We start from the raw sequence: 18,727 nt of genomic DNA on the forward strand, positions 1-18,727 counted from the left end.
ATCAGACTACCCAATAATGGTCATTGGTTCTGATTACACGTTACCTGGTTGCTGTATTCATTCTATTATTGATCAAATATATGATCATGTTCTTAAGCAGATTAATTATACATGTAACAAAGATTATACGTCCTTGATGTAACTTACACGTTTTAAATAGATGTTAAAATTGATTGACTAGCTTGTTCTTCGTAACCTTGGGCGAGCTTGTTTACAGAGTTATATGATACGATATATAGTAATCAAGGGGTAATCCATAGATTCCAGCTGTCACTGCTGTGTTTGCAGCTGTAAATTACACATATAGACCATTTGTACACGTTCAGTATTATACAACATACACCTGTAGTCGGTCATTAGAATATAAGAGGCTTTACGACATCAATGAAACAGTTACAGAAAAAAGATAGGATTTCTGCCTCACAGGTATGATATACGGTAGCCAGCTACATCTAGCTACTACATTTATACGTACACGTATACACTTGGATTCTCTTCAGTAGGCACGAGGTCAGAGGTCAAATTGCCAAAAGTTGTTTACAGCAAAAAGACTGCCGCCCGCCGGTGTGTATAATTAATTATCAGAGTAAACGGATGTACACGTAACTTCCAGGTAAGCGGAATTTAATTTGACCAATTCATGATTGATGATAATTATACCAGACATGTCGAAAGCTTTATATATGCAGGCGGCACCTACAGTCAAGTGTTATGCATGTTGAATTGGCATTGACCAAATTCTTAGTAACAGACAAGTACACACGAAGTAAGCTAAGTTTTGTCGGCACATACATACATAAAGATTTTATGTAGTTGACGTATTTTCCACTGATCCGCCATTAAGCCACGTGCATGTCAACAATTATGTATACGAAAAGCTGCACCACGTGTTATGCACGCTGCCGAGTGCGACACCTACACGTATGCGTGTTACTTGTATTTAATACAACCAGTTGTGTATCATTACACCAGAACACTTTCTAGTACACTTTGTTTAAAGTAGTAGTGCACTACAGATAAACTACAGGTAAACTACAGTAGTGCACTATACCCACAGGGACCTGGCACGAAAATTTTTAACCAACAGTGTACATATATATATTATAGTATCAAGGGTATGATACTATAATATGTATATATGTATACTGTTAGTTTAAATAAATCGTGCCAGGTCCCTGTGACTATACCCATAATTGTACATGTAAGTGATGATCAGACGACACCGTGTCATACCCCTATACAGTAATTGGCAGTACCCATTAATTAGCTGACGACATGACCTGTGATTTTCAGGTTTGGGTGTCGGGCAGCTAAATGTACCCAAAACATTTGATAAGCATCTTCAAACTTTGTTTTTATGGTAGCATAGTTTGATACTTTATTTTATCTAACTTCTTTTACAATATATGTTTGTCACTTTTGAGCATTTGAAAAAATATTAGCCTTAGAAATGTTTACTAGTTCAACTAGAATTTGGTTTTGCACATTCACTAACTTGTCATAGCAGAAGGCCTACTGTTAATCCCAATAATATTACACTGCGCTTACTGTTTACATTTATTGGTAAGTAGCTTTATGATTTACTTAAACATTGGTATAGTAGTACAGTTTACAATTTTTTTCTCCAGTTAGGACTATATATAAAAACTTTCTGTCAGCAGATTTTGTCATATGCATACATTGTATATATATACTGGTTCTTTAGGTTCAGTGTGATGTGAGAGGAAATCAGAATTTACATCAGAATAATTTTCTCCATCAAAGCTTCTAGTGAGTCATAGTGGCAGACATGTTTAGTTTGTCATAGATATATAATCATGATCATTTAAACTCTTTAGTACAGAAATACACAGAAATCTACTGGCTGCGATTGAGTTAAGCATTAATTTTTTTGATGTCACTATTTTTTAATTTCGTTGGGATATGAAAGAAATTTTGTTTGCAAGCTTTTGTGAGAATCCCCACAGCGGATTCACTCAGTATAAATTGTAGCATCAATGCTTATAATTAATTTTTCAGACTATTTGATAACATAAAACAATACGCAACCTTGACATCTCTATTGTGACGTCATGATAACGTCGGGTTTTCGTGCCATTCTCTGATTATTTTTTTTATATAGTATATGAAGAAAAGGTATCTGCCAATCAGAAAGTCGGATTTAGTATGAACGCAAATAAAAATTGATTATTATCTTGTATTCAATCAACAGAATCTTGATTTGTTAAAACTTCCGAGGGTTTGAGTTAGGTGTGTACTCGTAATATTGTAAAGTAGTGTCGTGGTCTCTCTAACGCACAAACCGAAGAAAGATCTTAGTGCTAAATAAGTTAAGTTAATGAACTTAAAATGTTATCAATATAAAAATATTTATTAAAAGGTTAGTCATAAACATTCAATAATCTTTGTATGATATAACTTCAATGACTAGTCACTTGTACAAATTGTATCGGACAGACAGATTACAGGAAATAATGACTGATGGTATATACATTTATAAATACAAATTATTCAACAGTTGATATACAAATTATCTATTAAACTTATTATATTGTACACTTGTTCACACTGGATAAGGTTACCTTGAGAATTTATCAATTTTAGGATTTGATTCTTAGACTCCAGAAGCCCGATAAATGAAGCATGATGGGTATCATCTGAATTTATCAAAATTTACTCTATATTTTTTCCAGGAACTTGTGTTGTGAATGTATGTCAGTAAAAATACATAGTATTGATTGATCACCACACATCAATCAAACTGACCATGACTTTGCATTTAGTATTGTGTATATATATCTGGTAAGATGTTTGTTTGACATTGATTATAGGTACATGTGTGTTTACAAGCTTGACACACTGCTTGGTGATCTGTGAATTATCCATGATAAAAAGCTGTCCTCACTGCCAACTTCCATTGGCCTCCTTATGTCTAAAGTTTCTAGTTCTCAAATGACTACTAATCAGTTGTTTAGTACGATGTTTGATAGAACATTATGCAAAATGAATGTAACCTAAACTGAGGGATTCAAAAAAAAAAGTCAAGTTGACGTTGATAAGTTGAAAATTATGACACATTGTTATTGCAGTTTACACTATGGTACAAAAGGGCTAATAATCCAGGGGTGCAGACCCTGCTCAATGATGCTTCACTTCAGTGCATGATCAAGATACTCAGTTGCGCATCCATAAAAACTTGCTGTTAGAACCTGCTGAAATGTTCTATTATATAGACACCTACAACTGGTAGTATGGACTGTGTAGATATAGCTCTATTCTATTATATAAACACCTACAACTGGTAGTATGGACTGTGTAGATATAGCTCTATTTATATAAACACCTACAACTGGTAGTATGGACTGTGTAGATATAGCTCTATTATATAAACACCTACAACTGGTAGTATGGACTGTGTAGATATAGCTCTATTATATATAACACCTACAACTGGTAGTATGGACTGTGTAGATATAGCTCTATTATATAAACAACCTACAACTGGTAGTATGGACTGTGTAGATATAGCTCTATTATATAAACACCTACAACTGGTAGTATGACTGTGTAGATATAGCTCTATTATATATAAACACCTACAACTGGTAGTATGGACTGTGTAGATATAGCTCTATTATATAAACACCTACAACTGGTAGTATGGACTGTGTAGATATAGCTCTATTATATATAGACACCTACAACTGGTAGTATGGACTGTGTAGATATGGCTCTATTATATATAGACACCTACAACTGGTAGTATGGACTGTGTAGATATAGCTCTATTTATATAAACACCTACAACTGGTAGTATGGACTGTGTAGATATAGCTCTATTATATAAACACCTACAACTGGTAGTATGGACTGTGTAGATATAGCTCTATTATATAAACACCTACAACTGGTAGTATGGACTGTGTAGATATAGCTCTATTATATAAACACCTACAACTGGTAGTATGGACTGTGTAGATATAGCTCTATTATATAAACACCTACAACTGGTAGTATGGACTGTGTAGATATAGCTCTATTATATAAACACCTACAACTGGTAGTATGGACTGTGTAGATATAGCTCTATTATATAAACACCTACAACTGGTAGTATGGACTGTGTAGATATAGCTCTATTATATAAACACCTACAACTGGTAGTATGGACTGTGTAGATATAGCTCTATTATATAAACACCTACAACTGGTAGTATGGACTGTGTAGATATAGCTCTATTATATAAACACCTACAACTGGTAGTATGGACTGTGTAGATATAGCTCTATTATATAAACACCTACAACTGGTAGTATGGACTGTGTAGATATAGCTCTATTATATAAACACCTACAACTGGTAGTATGGACTGTGTAGATAGACTGTATATGGCGTGAGATTAGCTCTATTATATAAACACCTACAACTGGTAGTATGGACTGTGTAGATAGATCTATTATGGCTACAATGGTAGTATGGATGTTATATATAAACACCTACAACTGGTAGTATGGACTGTGTAGATATAGCTCTATTATATAAACACCTACAACTGGTAGTATGGACTGTGTAGATATAGCTCTATTATATAAACACCTACAACTGGTAGTATGGACTGTGTAGATAAAGCTCTATTATATAAAACCTACAACTGGTAGTATGGACTGTGTAGATATGCTCTATTATATAAACACCTACAACTGGTAGTATGGACTGTGTAGATATAGCTCTATTATAATAAACACCTACAACTGGTAGTATGGACTGTGTATATATAGCTCTATTATATAAACACCTACAACTGGTAGTAAGGACTGTGTAGATATAGCTCACTATTATATAAACACCTACAACTGGTAGTATGGACTATGTAGATATAGCTATATTATATAAACACCTACAACTGGTAGTATGGACTATGTAGATATAGCTATATTATATAAACACCTACAACTTGTAGTATGGACTGTGTATAACTATAGTTACATTGTATATGAATGGTCTGATCTTGATTTTTTTTTTTCCTCGTTTGATAGTAGTATAGTCGCGTTACCTTCTACTATATACACAGTATAAACCTATTGTGTCCTGATCAGATATTCAGGTCACGTCTTCATGTCCTCTCTATAAGGATATTACCTTCGTTCAGCTCTAGTGACTGATCTGTTTTCAAATATCACTCTGAAAAACAACACGCAGGCTTTAATTTGGTTTTAAATGATAAGGATTACATCTACAATACTGTGAAATGGACTGAGGACTGCAAACTGGATCATATTGTAAGTGTATCTTTGTATGGTAAATTTAAATGTGGATGAGTAAAGGCAAGCAGATACATGTAGCTGAGAGTTCGTTTGAAAAAACATACTAACCGTGATAGACATTAGTTTTTAAGTTCATTTGACCCATATGATAAGTTTAAAGTTTAAGTTTATTGGGTGAACCAAATGACAGGTGAGGGCTTAAGACGGAAAGGGGGATCCTAGGCTATAGGGGGCTTAAGATTGAACTGACAGCCTAGATAAAAGGAGTCCTAGGTTATATATGGGGAGGGGGCTTACAGCGGAAGGGGGAGTCTAGGTTACAGGTGGGGGGGCTTAAGATGGAAGGGGGGATCCTAGGTTATAGGTGTGAGGGGCTTAAGATGGAAGGGAGATCCTAGGTTATAGGTGTGGGGGGGCTTAAGATGGAAGGGGGATCCTAGGTTATAGATGTGGGGGGGGCTTAAGATGGAAGGGGGATCCTAGGTTATAGGTGTGGCAGGGCTTAAGATGGAAGGGGGATCCTAGGTTTTAGGTGTGGGGGGGCTTAAGATGGAAGGGGGATCCTAGGTTATAGGTGTGGGGGGACTTAAGATGGAAGGGGGATCCTAGATTGCAGGTGGGGGGGCTTAAGGTGAAAGGGGGAGCCTAGGATACATATGGAGGAGGGGGTTAAGGTGGAACAGGAGTCCTAGGTTACATACTGGGGGGAGGCTTAATTAAGGTGGAATGGCAGCCTAGGTTACATGGGGAGGTAGGGGGGAGAGGGGAGTCCTAGAATTACAGGTAGTATGGGGCTTGTAAAGTGGAAATGGCAGCTAGAGATAAAGGAGTCCTAGGTTTTACAATGGGGAGGGGACTTACAGCGGAAGGGGGAGTCTAGGTTACAGCTGGGGGGCTTAAGATGGAAGGGGGATCCTAGGTTATAGGTGTGGGGGGGCTTAAGATTGGAAGGGGGATCCTAGGTTATAGGTGTATGGGGGGCTTAAATGGGAAAGGGGATCCTAGGTTATAGGTGTGGGGGGGCTTAAAGATGGAAGGGGTCCTAGGTTATAGGTGTGGGGGGGGGCTTAAATGGAAGGGGGATCCTAGTTATAAGGTGTGTGTGGGGGGACTTAAGATGGAAGGGGGATCCTAGGTTATAGGTAGGGTGAGGGGTGGGGCTTAAGATGGAAAGGGGGATCCTAGAGCAGGTGGGGGGCTTAAGGTGAAAGGGGGAGCCTAGGTTACATATGGAGGAGATGGTTAAGGTGGAACAGGAGTCCTAGGTTACATACTGGGGGGAGATTTAATTAAGGTGGAATGGCAGCCTAGGTTACATGGGGAGGTAGGGGGGAAGGGGAGTCCTAGATTACAGGTGGGGGCTTAAAGTGGAATGGCAGCCTAGGTTACATGGGGAGTTAGGGGGTAAGGGGAGGATTACAGGTGGGGGCTTAAAATTGGAATGGCAGTCTAGGTTACATGGGGAGTTTGGGGATGGCAGAGGTAGGGGGGGGGAAGGGAGTCCTAGATTACAGGTGGGGGCTTGTAAGTGGAATGGCAGCCTAGGTTACATAAAATGAGATATAGCCTAGATTACAGGTGCAACTGGGTGAAGTGGGGCAGCCTAGGCTGGAGAGGTAGGGGGGAAGGGGGAGTCCTAATTACAGGTGGGGGCTTAAATAGTGGAATGGCAGCCTAGTTTACATGGGGAGGTGGGGGGTAAAAGGCAGCCTTAAGGTAGTAGGGGGAAGGGGAGTCCAAGATTACATGTGGGGGCTTAAAGTGGAATGGCAGCCTAGGTTTACATGGGGAGGTAGGGGGGGGGGGGAGTCCTAGATTACAGGTGGGGGCTTAAAGTGGAATGGCAGGACATTACATGGAGGTAGGGGGGAATGGCAGCCTAGGTTACATGGGGAGGTAGGGGGGAAGGGGGAAGGTGGGGGGTGGGATGGCAGTTCTAGGTTACAAGATGGAAGGTGGGGGGGGAATGGGATTAGGGGGGGGGGGGAGTCCTAGATTACAGGTGGGGGGGCTTAAAAAGTGGAATGGCAGCCTAGGTTACATGGGGAGGTGGGGGGGGGGGCAGGGTTACATGGGTAGGTTGGGGGGGGGGATGGCAGCCTAGGTTACAGGGGAGGGGCTAGGGGGGAAGGGGAGTCCTAGGTTACAGGTGGGGGCTTAAGATGGAATGGCAGCCTAGGTTACATGGGGAGGTAGGGGGGGGGGGAGGGGGGGGAAAGTCCTAGATTACAGGTGGGGGGGCTTAAGAGTGGAATGGGGATCCTAGGTTACATGGGAAGGTAGGGGGGAAGGGGAGTCCTAGGGTGGGGGGCTTATGGAAGGGGGAGCCTAGGTTACATGGGGGAGGTAGGGGGGGGGGGGGAGTTAGATTACAGGTGGGGGCTTTAAAGAAGGCAGCCTAGGTTACATGGGGGAGGTAGGGGGGAAAACACCTACAAAGGGGGAGTCCTAGATTACAGGTGGGGGGCTTAAAGTGGAATGGGGAGCCTAGGATACATATGGAGGAGGGGGTTAAGGTGGAACAGGAGTCCTAGGTTACATACTGGGGGAGGCTTAATTAAGGTGGAATGACACCTAGGTTACATGGGGAGGTAGGGGGGGGGAGGGGAGTCCTAGATTACAGGTGGGGGCTTAAAGTGGAATGGCAGCCTAGGTTACATGGGGAGGTAGGGGGGAATGGCAGCCTAGGTTACATGGGGAGGTAGGGGGGGAAGGGGAGTCCTAGATTACAGGTGGGGGCTTAAAGTGGAATGGCAGCCTAGGTTACATGGGGAGGTAGGGGGGGGGGGAGGGGAGTCCTAGATTACAGGTGGGGGCTTAAAAGTGGAATGGCAGCCTGGGTTATGGGGGGGGGGGGGGGGAAGAGGGGGTCCTATTACAGATGGGGGGCTTAAAGTGGAATGGCAGCCTAGGTTACATGGGGGGTAGGGGGGGGGGGGGGGGGAAGGGAGTCCTAGATTACAGGTGGGGGCTTAAAGTGGAAATGGCAGCCTAGGTTACATGGGGAGGGTAGGGGGGAATGGCAGGGGGGGAGGGGGGGGGAAGGGGAGTCCTAGATTACAGGTGGGGGCTTAAAGTGGAATGGCAGCCTAGGTTACATGGGGAGGTAGGGGGGGGGGAAGGGGAGTCCTAGATTACAGGTGGGGGCTTAAAGTGGAATGGCAGCCTAGGTTACATGGGGAGGTAGGGGGGAAGGGGAAGGGGAGTCCTAGGGTGGGGGCTTAAAGGGAATGGCAGCCTAGGTTACATGGGGAGGTAGGGGGGGGTAGGGGGGTGGTAGCCTAGGTTACATAGGGGGGGGGGGGGTAGGTGGGGGGGGGGAGTCCTAGATTACAGGTGGGGGCTTAAAGTGGAATGGCAGCCTAGGTTACATGGGGGGGGGGGGGGGGGGGGGGGGGGGAGGGGGGGGGGGGGGAGGGGGTCCTAGATTACAGGGGGGGCTTAAAGTTGGAATGGCAGCCTAGGTTACATGGGGGGGGGGGAGGGGGGGGGGGGAATGGAGGGTTACATGGGGAGGTAGGGGGGGGGGGGGAGTCCTAGATTACAGGTGGGGGGGTGGAATGGCAGCCTAGGTTACATGGGGGGTAGGGGGGGGGGGGGGGGTCCTAGATTACAGGTGGGGGCTTAAGTGGAATGGCAGCCTAGGTTACATGGGGAGGTCCTAGGTTACAGGTTTAAAGGGAATGGCAGCCTAGGTTACAGATGGAAGGGGGTTAAGGTGGAACAGGAGTCCTAGGTTACATACTTTGGGGGAGGTTTACGGTGTGGAAGAGGGTTATTAGGGGGATGGGGGGGGGGAGGGGGGGGGGGAAAGATGGAAGGGGGATCCTAGGTTATAGGTTGGAGGCTTAAGATGGAAGGTGGAACCCCCTAAAAAAAAAAAGGGGTTAAAGGTTGTAGGCTTAATATGGAAGGGGGAACCTCGGTTACATATGGGGGGCTTAAAATGGACTCGCAAGCCTAGGTAACCTATCGGGTGGGGCTTTACGATAGAACAGGACTCCTAGGTTTCCACATGGGAGTGGGCTTTACGGTGACAGGAATAGTCTAGATACATTGGGGAGCTTAGGGTGGAAGGTGGATCCAAGGTTTAAAAGGAGGGGGGCTTAAGATGAAAGGGGGGGTTAGTTTACTTGAGGGGGGGGGGCCACATCGGAAGGTAACATATTTGGGAGAGCTTTAGGTGGATGGGGGAGCCTACTGTTACATATCGGGGCTTCATCTGAAGGGGGAGTGTAGGGTCTACAAGTTGAAGGGCTTTTAGGTGGACGTTAAATGCTATAGGATCTCAATTTGGACTGATAAATCGAAAGTGTGCGCGAGTTAATCAAGGGTTCACTGTATGTAACTAGTGGTATGTCTGTAACCATGTGTGGTTCACTGTATGTATATGGGTATGTCTGTAATGTCACATGTTCACTGATTGTAAATTGGGTATGTCGTAGAAACCCACAGTTTACTGCGCTCGAGAATGGTGTATTGTCTGTGTAACGCAGCAGGTTCTATATGTATGAATAATTGGGAATGTCCGTAACTACAATAGGATCGTCTACTGTATTGTAAATGGGTATGTCTGTATACTCACAGTGTTTCACTGTAAGTAAATGGTGTGTGTGTTCTTTACCACAGGTTACGCGGGTTTGAAAATGGTATGTCTGTTAACCACTATGTGTCACTGTGTGTAAATGGGGTATGTCTGATAACCACTGTGAGTGATTACTGTATAGTAAATGGGGTACTGTCTGTAACCACAGGTTCACTGAATGAAAAATGGGTATGGCCTATAACTCCACTGGTTCACTGTATGTCAAATGGGGTAATGTCTGTAACGGTTTTACTGTAATGTAAAATATGGCGCTATGGTGTGTAACCATCATGTTCACTGTATGTAAATAGGGTAATGTCTGTAACCACAGGTTACTGTATGTAAATGGGTATGACTTGTAACCCCAGGTATCACTGTATGAAAATGGGTTATCTTTAACCACAGTTCACTGTATGTGATATAGCGGTATGTGCATAGTATACCACAGGTTAAACATGTAAGTGTAAAAATCATGGTTGTTGTCTGATAAACCAACAGGTTGTATTGTATGTAAATGGGTATGTCCGTAACCACAGGTTTTACTGTATGTAAAAAGGGTATTGTCTTGTCACAACAGGTTTTACTGTATGTAACATGGGTATGTCTGTAACCAACAGGTTCACTGCTATGTAAAATGGGTGTGTTGTTACTGTAACCACATGTTTACTGTATGTAAATGGTAGGTCTGTAACCTCACATGTGTCCCGGATGATGTCGAATCATTGTATGAAAGTGGGTGATGTCTGTAGAACAGTAAGGTTCACATGTATGTGTATAAGGGTATGATCATGAAACCAGACATGTTCACTGTAGTGTGAATGGGTTATGTCTGTAACCACCAGGTGTACGGTAGTGTAAGAATGGGTAAAATCTGTAACCACCAGGGTTCATGTATGTAAATGGGTATGTCTGTAACCACAGGTTTACTGTATGTAAATGGGTATGTCTGTAACCACAGGTTCACTGTATGTAAATGGGTATGTCTGTAACCACAGGTTTACTGTATGTAAATGGGTATGTCTGTAACCACAGGTTCACTGTATGTAAATGGGTATGTCTGTAACCACAGGTTTACGGTATGTAAATGGGTATGTCTGTAACCACAGGTTTACTGTATGTAAATGGGTATGTCTGTAACCACAGGTTCACTGTATGTAAATGGGTATGTCTGTAACCACAGGTTTACTGTATGTAAATGGGTATGTCTGTAACCACAGGTTTACTGTATGTAAATGGGTATGTCTGTAACCACAGGTTTACTGTATGTAAATGGGTATGTCTGTAACCACAGGTTCACTGTATGTAAATGGGTATGTCTGTAACCACAGGTTCACTGTATGTAAATGGGTATGTCTGTAACCACAGGTTCACTGTATGTAAATGGGTATGTCTGTAACCACAGGTTTACTGATGTTAAATGGGTATGTCTTAACCACAGGTTCAATGTATGTACAATGGGTATGTCACTGTCAACCACAGGTTCTACTGTATTGTAAATGGGTATTCGTCTGTTAACACAAGGTTTACGTTTGTAATTGGGTATGGTCTGTAACCACAGGTTGCACTGAAGTAAATGGGTATGTCTGTAACCACAGGTTCACTTGTAAGTAGTAAATGGGTATGTCTGTAACCACAGGGTGTACTGTAATTGTAAATGGGTATGTCTGTAACGCACAGGTTTTACTGTATGGTACATTGGGTAATGGTCTGTAACCACAGGTTAACTGTGGTTGAAAAGATGGGTATGGCTGTAACCACAGGATTGTATTAATATGTTAAACAATGGCGCTTGTATCGTTGTGCCACAGGTGTTTTCGGTTGGTATATCATGGGTATGTCTGTAACCCCAGGTGTACTAGTATAAGTAAAATGATTGTTAGGTATGTCTCATTAATCGCCAGACATGTGTTCTGACTGTGATGTAAATGGGGTTAATATGTCTGTGTAACCACATGGTTCCACTGTATGTAAGTTGTGGTATGTCTTTAACCATCAGGTTTACAGTATGAAAAAAGGGAATGTCTTGGATAACCACAGGTTCACTGTATGTAAAACTGTGTGTAAATGTTTCATGTATTACTGCACAGTTTACTGTGATGTGAAATTGTTTTGTTATTGTCTGTTTAATACCATCAGTTCACTGTATTTGTTAAATTGTGGTATGTTCTGTTGTATGCCCATGCTATGTTTTCACTGTATGTTAAATGGTGTTATGTTCTGTAAGTTCACATGTTAGGTTGTTGCTGTAAAATGTGGTATGGTGACTGTAACCACAGGTGTTCCAACTGTGTGTATGTTGTAATGTCTGTTATGTCTGCTTTAAGTGCTACAGGTTTTTATGTCGTGTATTAAATGGGTATGTCCGCGTGAACCACCAGAAGAGTTTCACTGTATGATGTAAATGGGTATGTCTGTAACGACAGTTCGCACTGTATGTAAATGAGGATATGTCTGTAACCACAGGTTTAACTGTATGTAAATGGGTATGTCTGTAGAACGCCACAGGTTCACTGGTATGTAAATGGGTATGTCTGTAACCACAGGTTTACTGTATGTAAATGGGTATGTCTGTAACCACAGGTTTACTGTAATGTAAATGGTGTATGTCTGGTGTAACCACAGGTTTACTGTATGTAAATGGGTAAGTCTGAGTGGTTCCACTGTATGTAAAGTAGAGGTATGTCGTGTAAAAACCACAGGTTCACTGTATGTAATGTAAATGGGGTATGTCTGTAATCATTGTATGTAAATGGGTATGTCTGTAACCACACGGGTTCACTTGTATGTAAAATGGGTAGTGTCGTGTAACCACAGGTTTGACTGTATGTAAATGGGTATGTCTGTGAAACCACAGGTTTACGGTATGTAAATGGGTATGTCTGTAACCACAGGTTCCACTGTATGTTAAATGTAGTATGTCTGTAAACTCCCCACAGGTAAGTCACTGTAAGTGAAAATGGGTATGTCTGTAACCACAGGTTACAACAGATGTATGTAAATGATGGGTATGTCTTGTAACCACAGGTTTACAAGAGTATGTAAAAATGGGTATGTCTGTAACCAGTTCAGGTATGTAACTGGGTATGTTTTAACAAATGGTAAATATGTAAATGGTATTGTCTGTAACCACAGGTTCACTGTATGTAAATGGGGTATGTCTGTAACCACAGGTTTACTGTATGGTAAAATGGGTATGTCTGTAAACCACAGGTTTACTGTATGTAAATGGGTATGTCTGTATAACCACAGGTTCACTGTATGTAAATGGGTATGTCTGTAAACCACAGGTTTTACTGTATGTAAATGGGTATGTCTGTAACCACAGGTTCCACTGTATGTAAATGGGTATGTCTGTAACCACAGGTTTACTGTATGTAACATGGGTATGTCTGGTATAACCACAGGTTCACAGGTATGTAAATGGGTATGTCTGTAACCACAGGTTCACTGTATGTAAATGGGTATGTCTGTAAACAGGTTCACATTTGGGTATGTCTGTAACCACTGCGTTTTCAAGGTATGTAAACTGGGTGTCTGTAACCACAGGGTTCACTGTACAGGTTAGATGGGTATGTCTCGTAACCATCATGTTCACTGTATGTAAATGGGTATGTCTGTAACCACCAGGTATTACTGTATGTAATGGGATTGTCCTGTAACAAATTGGTTCACTGTATGTAAATGGGTATCGTCTGTATAACCACAGGTTGACGGCTTTGTAACTTGGGTATGTCTGTAACCACAGGTTTTACCGTAATGTAAATGGGTAATGTTCCTGTAAGCCATCAGGTTCCACTTGTATGTAAATGGTATTCCTAGTTACACACAGGTTTACTATGTATGTAAATGGGTAATGTCTGATCAACCACAGGTATACTGACGGACGGTATGGTAAAAATGGTATGTCCTGTCACCACAGTTTTACTGTATGTAAAAGGGTATGTCTGTAACCACCAATGTTTCTACGTATTTAAATTTGTAAGTCTGTAACCGACAGGTTTTACGGTAATGTAAATTGGTTATGTCTGTAACCACAGGTTGGGACTGTAAGTAAATTGGGTATGTCTGTAACCCACAGGTATACTGTTAATGTAAAGTGGTAATGTCTGTATCCACAGAGTTCTCTGTATGTAAAAGGGTAAGTCTGTAACCCCAAACGGAGTTTCCACGGTTGGGTAAGTGGTAATGTCATGAATACCAACAGGTATTCACTGTATGTAAAAGGGAATTTCTGTCACCCACAAGGTTTACGGTATGTAAATGGGTTATGTCTGTAACCACAAGGTTTAACGGTTTGTGAAAAGGGTAAGTCTGAAACCCACATAATCACCTGAATGATAAAAGGGGTCTGTCTGTAAACCCAGACAGGTTACAACGGTATGTAAATGTTTATGTTCTGTAACAAACCACAGGTATTCACCGGTTGTAAATGGTAATGTCAGAAACCCCCACAGGTTTTCACGGTATGTAAAAAAGGGTATGTTCTGTTAAACCACATGTTAGATCATTGTGTATTAAATGGGTATGTCTGTAACACAGGTGTTCACATGTATGTAAATGGGGTATGACTGTAACCACAGGTTCACTGTATGTAAATGGGTTGTGTCTGTAACCACAGGTTCACTGTATGTAAATGGGTATGTTCTGTAACCACCCAGGTTACGCTGTATGTAAAATGGGTACGTCTGTAAACCACAGGTTTACGCTATGTAAATGGGTATGTTCTGTTAACCACAGTGTATACCTGTATGTAAATGGGTATTTCTGTAACACTCCACAGGTTTACTGTATGTTAAATGGGTATGTCTGTAACCCACATGTTCACTGTAAATGTAAATGGGTAGGTCTGTAACACCACATCGGTTGTAACTGGGTAAGTAAAATGGGAATACAGTATGTCCCTGTAACCACAGGTTCACTGTATGTAAATTGGGTATGTCTGTAACCACCAAGGTTTACTGTATGTAAATGGGAAAGTACTGTCATTAACCCCACAACAGTATTTACGGTATGTAAATGGGTATGTCTGTAACCACAGGTTACGGGTAATGTACAAATGGGGTCTGTTTATGTACCGAACAGGATTATATTTTTCATTGTATGTAAATGCGGTATGTCTGTAACCACAGGTATCACTGTTATTGTAAATGGGTAAAGTGTCTGTAACCATAGGTTTACGGCTACCTGTAAATGGGTTGTCGTAACACAGGTTTACTGTCCTGTAAATGGGTACTGTCTGTAACCACAGGTCACTGTGAAATGTAGATATGGGTATGATACCTGTAACACAACAGGTTCAACCTTGTATGTAAAATGGGGGGGGGTATGGTCTGGGGATGGGCTGGCCTGTAACCACAGGTGTCACACTGTAATGTAAATAAGGTTTGTCTGTAACCAACAGGTTTCCACTGTATGTAAATGGGTATGTTTGTAACCACTGGTTTCACTGTAATGTAAATAAATGGGTATGTCTGTAACACAGGGTATCACTGTATGTAAATGGGTATGTCTGTAAACCACAGGTTTATTGTAACGTAAATGGGTATGTCTGTAACCACATGTTCACTGTATGTAAATGGGTATGTCTGTAACCACAGGTTTACTGTATGTAAATGGGTATGTCTGTAACCACAGGTTCACTGTATGTAAATGGGTATGTCTGTAACCACAGGTTCGTTCTACTTGTATGTAAATGGGTATGTCTGTAACCACAGGTTTCACTGTATGTAAATGGGTATGTCTGTAACCACAGGTTTACTGTAGAAAATGGGTATGTCTGTAACCATTGTTCAGGTTCACTGTATGTAAATGGGTATGTCTGTAACCACAGGTTTACTGTATGTAAATGGGTATGTCTGTAACCACAGGTTCTACTGTATGTAAATGGGTATGTCTGTAACCACAGGTTCACTGTATGTAAATGGGTATGTCTGTAACCACAGGTTTACTGTATGTAAATGGGTATGTCTGTAACCACAGGTTTACTGTATGTAAATGGGTATGTCTGTAATCCACAGGTTCACTGTATGTAAATGGGTATGTCTGTAACCACAGGTTTACTGTATGTAAATGGGTATGTCTGTAACCACAGGTTTACTGTATGTAAATGGGTATGTCTGTAACCACAGGTTTCACTGTATGTAAATGGGTATGTCTGTAACCACAGGTTTACTGTATGTAAATGGGTATGTCTGTAACCACAGGTTCATTGTATGTAAATGGGTATGTCTGTAACCACAGGTTCGATCATTGTATGTAAATGGGTATGTCTGTAACCACAGGTTCACTGTATGTAAATGGGTATGTCTGTAACCACAGGTTTCACTGTATGTAAATGGGTATGTCTGTAACCACAGGTTTACGGTATGTAAATGGGTATGTCTGTAACCACAGGTTTACTGTATGTAAATGGGTATGTCTGTAACCACAGGTTTACTGTATGTAAAATGGGTATGTCTGTAACCACAGGTTTACTGTATGTAAATGGGTATGTCTGTAACCACAGGTTTACTGTATGTAAATGGGTATGTCTGTAACCACAGGTTCACTGTATGTAAATGGGTATGTCTGTAACCACAGGTTTACTGTATGTAAATGGGTATGTCTGTAACCACAGGTTTACTGTATGTAAATGGGTATGTCTGTAACCACAGGTTTACTGTATGTAAATGGGTATGTCTGTAACCACAGGTTTACTGTATGTAAATGGGTATGTCTGTAACCACAGGTTCACTGTATGTAAATGGGTATGTCTGTAACCACAGGTTTACTGTATGTAAATGGGTATGTCTGTAACCACAGGTTCACTGTATGTAAATGGGTATGTCTGTAACCACAGGTTTACTGTATGTAAATGGGTATGTCTGTAACCACAGGTTCACTGTATGTAAATGGGTATGTCTGTAACCACAGGTTTACTGTATGTAAATGGGTATGTCTGTAACCACAGGTTTACTGTATGTAAATGGGTATGTCTGTAACCACAGGTTCACTGTATGTAAATGGGTATGTCTGTAACCACAGGTTCACTGTATGTAAATGGGTATGTCTGTAACCACAGGTTACTGTATGTAAATGGGTATGTCTGTAACCACAGGTTTACTGTATGTAAATGGGTATGTCTGTAACCACAGGTTTACGTATGTAAATGGGTACTGTAACCACATGTAAATGGGTATGGGTATGTCTGTAACCACAGGTTTACTGTATGTAAATGGGTATGTCTGTAACCACAGGTTCACTGTATGTAAATGGGTATGTCTGTAACCACAGGTTTACTGTATGTAAATGGGTATGTCTGTAACCACAGGTTCACTGTATGTAAATGGGTATGTCTGTAACCACAGGTTCACTGTATGTAAATGGGTATGTCTGTAACCACAGGTTTACGGTATGTAAATGGGTATGTCTGTAACCACAGGTTCACTGTATGTAAATGGGTATGTCTGTAACCACAGGTTTCACTGTATGTAAATGGGTATGTCTGTAACCACAGGTTCACTGTATGTAAATGGGTATGTCTGTAACCACAGGTTCACTGTATGTAAATGGGTATGTCTGTAACCACAGGTTTACTGTATGTAAATGGGTATGTCTGTAACCACAGGTTTACTGTATGTAAATGGGTATGTCTGTAACCACCACAGGTTTACTGTATGTAAATGGGTATGTCTGTAACCACAGGTTTACTGTATGTAAATGGGTATGTCTGTAACCACAGGTTCACTGTATGTAAATGGGTATGTCTGTAACCACAGGTTTACGGTATGTAAATGGGTATGTCTGTAACCACAGGTTTACTGTATGTAAATGGGTATGTCTGTAACCACAGGTTTACTGTATGTAAATGGGTATGTCTGTAACCACAGGTTCACTGTATGTAAATGGGTATGTCTGTAACCACAGGTTTACTGTATGTAAATGGGTATGTCTGTAAACCACAGGTTTACTGTATGTAAATGGGTATGTCTGTAACCACATGTTCACTGTATGTAAATGGGTATGTCTGTAACCACAGGTTACGGTATGTAAATGGGTATGTCTGTAACCACAGGTTCACTGTATGTAAATGGGTATGTCTGTAACCACAGGTTTACTGTATGTAAATGGGTATGTCTGTAACCACAGGTTCACTGTATGTAAATGGGTATGTCTGTAACCACAGGTTTACTGTATGTAAATGGGTATGTCTGTAACCCACAGGTTTACTGTATGTAAATGGGTATGTCTGTAACCACAGGTTCACTGTATGTAAATGGGTATGTCTGTAACCACAGGTTTACTGTATGTAAATGGGTATGTCTGTAACCACAGGTTTACTGTATGTAAATGGGTATGTCTGTAACCACAGGTTTACTGTATGTAAATGGGTATGTCTGTAACCACAGGTTTACTGTATGTAAATGGGTATGTCTGTAACCACAGGTTTACTGTATGTAAATGGGTATGTCTGTAACCACAGGTTCATTGTATGTAAATGGGTATGTCTGTAACCACAGGTTTACTGTATGTAAATGGGTATGTCTGTAACCACAGGTTCACTGTATGTAAATGGGGTATGTCTGTAACCACAGGTTCACTGTATGTAAATGGGTATGTCTGTAACCACAGGTTTACGGTATGTAAATGGGTATGTCTGTAACCACAGGTTTACGGTATGTAAATGGGTATGTCTGTAACCACAGGTTTACTGTATGTAAATGGGTATGTCTGTAACCACAGGTTTACTGTATGTAAATGGGTATGTCTGTAACCACAGGTTCACTGTATGTAAATGGGTATGTCTGTAACCACAGGTTTACGGTATGTAAATGGGTATGTCTGTAACCACAGGTTCACTGTATGTAAATGGGTATGTTCTGTAACCACAGGTTTCAC

At 41.3% G+C, this 18,727-nt stretch overlaps 1 pseudogene; it reads left to right on the forward strand.

The window, feature by feature from the left end:
- The first annotated feature begins 457 nt into the window (after positions 1-457).
- LOC138332948 (long-chain-fatty-acid--CoA ligase ACSBG2-like) overlaps positions 458-18,727 on the forward strand; it is a 59,769-nt pseudogene continuing 41,499 nt past the window's right edge.

This window comes from Argopecten irradians, chromosome 10, assembly GCF_041381155.1.
Source record: "Argopecten irradians isolate NY chromosome 10, Ai_NY, whole genome shotgun sequence".
Taxonomy (NCBI): domain Eukaryota; kingdom Metazoa; phylum Mollusca; class Bivalvia; order Pectinida; family Pectinidae; genus Argopecten; species Argopecten irradians.